This window comes from Gasterosteus aculeatus, chromosome 18 (assembly GCF_964276395.1).
Source record: "Gasterosteus aculeatus chromosome 18, fGasAcu3.hap1.1, whole genome shotgun sequence".
NCBI classification, from domain to species: domain Eukaryota; kingdom Metazoa; phylum Chordata; class Actinopteri; order Perciformes; family Gasterosteidae; genus Gasterosteus; species Gasterosteus aculeatus.
In genome coordinates this window covers 7,137,896-7,141,713 of record NC_135706.1, presented here as the reverse complement: position 1 = coordinate 7,141,713, position 3,818 = coordinate 7,137,896, and the positions used below count along the sequence as shown (strand labels likewise).

General features: G+C 42.9%; 1 long non-coding RNA gene across 1 annotated transcript; it reads left to right on the top strand.

The window, feature by feature from the left end:
* The first annotated feature begins 1,914 nt into the window (after nucleotides 1–1,914).
* LOC120807713 (uncharacterized) lies at nucleotides 1,915–3,618 on the top strand. Its single transcript, XR_005709867.2, has 2 exons — nucleotides 1,915–2,175; nucleotides 3,354–3,618. It is a non-coding gene; the product is annotated as an uncharacterized LOC120807713 (long non-coding RNA).
* The last annotated feature ends 200 nt before the right edge of the window (nucleotides 3,619–3,818 follow it).

The following is a 3,818-nucleotide window of genomic DNA, read 5'->3' as shown; positions in this document are numbered from 1 at the left end:
AGAATATCGAGGAGTTTTTCTCGGCATGGCGGTGGAAGGTGTACGATCTCCGGCTCCAGGCTCAGGTACCCCTCATTCAGGCCATGGAGGACGCCTGTGACCAAATTGACGCTGTGGCAGTACAGGGATGGATTCGGCATTCCAGACGGTTCTTCCCACGCTGTCTGGCCAATGAGGATATTGCCTGTGATGTGGATGAGTTTCTCTGGCCGGATCCAGCTAGGCGGAGAGATGATGCATAGTACAGTATTTTCGGGGGGGGTTTAGATCTTTTTTTTGGTACTGGATATGATGTTATGTTTGTCCGATAGCTTACAGTGTTATGCAGTTATGAAAACTGGGACAAGTTTAGTTGTTTTTGTTGTGATTCTCCATGTTTGACTGGTTTGTGTATATGGAGAGAATTAAATAATATTTTCATCAGTCTGCAGCATTGGTCTTGTGTAGTGTTTGGCGAATTTATTGAATATTTGCACTTTCTCTGTGTACTTCACTTACACTACTCTAATCACTGAGAAATAGATTTGCTAAAAGTGTTTTAGGTTTATAACAGCAGTGTGTAAGTGGTACAAACAGAATTCCGTGTGTGGTTGCGCTAATTGTGTGAGTGAAATGAAAAACAAAACAAAGCAGTCAAAATTGTGTTTAAGCAATCGAGAAAAACTGTAAATAAGGCTCACATTTCTTATTTTTTGTTTTTGGTTCTAATTGCACGTGCAATTACTCCATTTAAGGGAATGAAAGGATTCTAAATATATGCAGACAATATTATTTCATTTTTTTTGTTCAATTATCGGGTAAGTAAATACATTTTGCAGCTTGCAATATCATCGACGTAAGACCGCACAAGATATTCAACTTCCCTGTTGCAAAATGATGAGCTTTTTCATGTTATCTGTGTCTATAAAAATATATAGCACAAAGAGTTTAAAAACTGCTCATTGCATTGTACATACCAGGTTTTTCAAAACGTTTTGGTAGAACTATGAAAAGTGCACAGTGATATTCTGGTCTGAAATGCCCTCCCCCTCCCCTCTTTGAAGATATTTACTTGGTGGTCCTTTTCTTGCCGTTTTGTCAGAGTCCACTAAGGTTCCCCATCCACGTCTTACTTAAAAGGGGACAATTGAGGGTTTTGCATGCAAGTTCACGCTTCTTTCCTTTGTTTTATTGCAGCTTCAATGAAGCGAATCGTTAACTGGCCATGCAAGAATAGCATTTGACCAGAGTTGTCTGTTTGAGACCCAAACAGAATCCCTATCACTAAAAAACATTTGGCTACAATTTTTTAAAATTATTTATTACTAAATGCTATTCAAATCAGTTGTGGTCTGTGCACAGTGTAGAATGATAATATGTTGTACTGAACGATGTGCTGGACTAAGCTCGAAGTTCACTATGACCTGTGTTTTCAGGAATTCGTATCCTTTCTTTTAGACTACTTCAACTTGTATTTGTGGAAATATATTACATGCAACATGTGAATCTTGGAGGAAAGATGTCTGATGTATCTGAGTAAATACTTGCACATATGATTTCGATTCAATTTTTTTTGGTCTGTTTGTTTAAGTGCCTCACACTATAAGAGAACACTTTATGTGTTTATAGCGCCAATTATTAGTCACTCACAGGGTTACGGCGAAAATTACAACTCTGCTGTGCCTTTGCAAGTTATACAAGTAATCATCTGCGTTACGTTTCACATGGACCAATTAAAATCGAGATATTGCTGGACATTTGCGCGGTGACGTCACTACGCCAGCCACGTTGTAAGGCTAATCCCCGCGAAATTCAATATGACGGCGGTGTTCAACGATATCACCGATCTGAGACGAGTTTACACCGCTGCGATCGACGTCTTCACGAGGAAACAGCGGCGGGTGGATTTTACGTACAAATAATCGACTGATCGGTGAGTCAGAAACTAAACTTCGGGGTTAATATTGAAGTGTGGTGCTGACGGTCCGACCGGCGACCGGTACCCGGCGAGGGGGCGGCGCTGACGGTCCGGCGGCGCTAGTCGGACACCTGCGGCGGGCAGGATGCGGCCGCGAGACTGAGACACCTGCCCTCACCAGCGCTGTTGTGGTTTTCATTCAACAGATTCTGTACAACCCGTCATCCAACTGTTCGTCTAACTAACATCTAACAAGGCATCTGGCCTGGATAGTACAGGTAAATACAAATGATTACACTATTACTAATACGGTAGAACGAATCATCATCAACACCAGCTGAAACTGTAACACTCGTTTGAATACCATTTTCGGAGCGGCCCGAGACGCAATAATGCGTCCGTGCGTCGGACATTTCATTGAACATGTTTAGTTGTGGGGTGGGGTGGGGCCCCCCACCTCCAGGCTGACCAATAGGCCTGCCGCCAGTGGCACAGTCAGACATCAGAACAGGCCGCTGTCTAGGACCCCTAGCTGACAAGAGGCGTCCCACCCACCACCTTGCCTACAGGCCAACTAGGAGCCACAGCCCGCGCCGACGTCCAATGTACCACACTGCCGTCATGGCAGGCGCCCTAGGTCCAAGGAACGCTTGGCTACTGCTGTTTGGAATTTCTCGAGCTAGACACCTATATCTCGACCAGGAGTTTCACTCATGGTTGGCACGGTTTGCCGATTTTTATGGCTCGGGTTCTTTTTTTTTTTTTGATGTCCATGGCTTGGTAACGTCCCATACATTGTTTTCCAACGTTTTTAGTCGTATTAAATTGTTTATTTTTCACGTTATTGGGTCTGAAATGGACCAAACGCTGCCCACATTGCATTGTGGGTAATGACGTGTTCCCTATAACTAGCGGCGATATGTCACTTACTGACCTCACCAAACGTCACTGGAACGCGGAACGTGGTGTCAGGAGAATAAGGTCATTCAGAGTTCACCTGACCTGACCTGACCTCCCCGAACGTTACTGACGTGTTTTGTGTTGTTGAAGGGGAAATACGAGCCAATAGATTGTTCTGTTAATTTTGAAATGTCACGTGTTCACGAATGTAATTCTCATCGATGCCTGATTGTACAATTCGCTTTTACATCGAATATGACAAGAGGATGGAGAACAGTCATTTTATTGATTATTGTAAGGTTATTACGTGAGTAATAAAACACATGTTTTATATTGGAGAATTGGAATCAGAAGTAATAACAATGTCAAATTTTTATTATTCAGACTCGATCTGTAAATTATGCAATTTTTTTTTTAATAAATGTTGTAATGCCCAGTCGGAATCGACCTCACAACCCTTGTGTCAGTGTTTCCAACCTGCGTTTTGAAGCATTACCTTGACTGAAGACTAAAAAAACAAGATGTCTTTCAACCTGTGTCTGTGTCTCCCTCGAAGACTTTCACGCGATTGGCTGAACAGGTGCTGGCAGCTAATAAAAAGGACCTGGATCTTCTCCGGATGTCTGTCAATGACGAGATTAATCTTGCCGCTCTGGAGGAAGAGGAAGGACTCTGTGACAGCGAGGCGGCCGACCGAGGAAAAGGCTGCTGGTGTTAGAGAGACAATTCAGATCTGATCGTCTGTTACCACTGGACACTTCGCACACTAGGCAAAACGTTTCTTTTTGTCGTTAGTTGAAATAAAGTGAAAACATTGAGCTGCAGCCACCGCCTTTTCTATTGGTCAATGCGTTAGATGTAGTGTGAGAACTCGGCCACAAGAGGGTGCTACGTGCATTGTGAAAAGAGCTCACACACTGGAGCGTCGTTCTGTTAAAAAATGCTCACGTTTCTTATTTTTGTTTTTTTTTGTTCTAATTGCACGTTCAATTACTCCATTTAAGGAAATGAAAGGATTCTA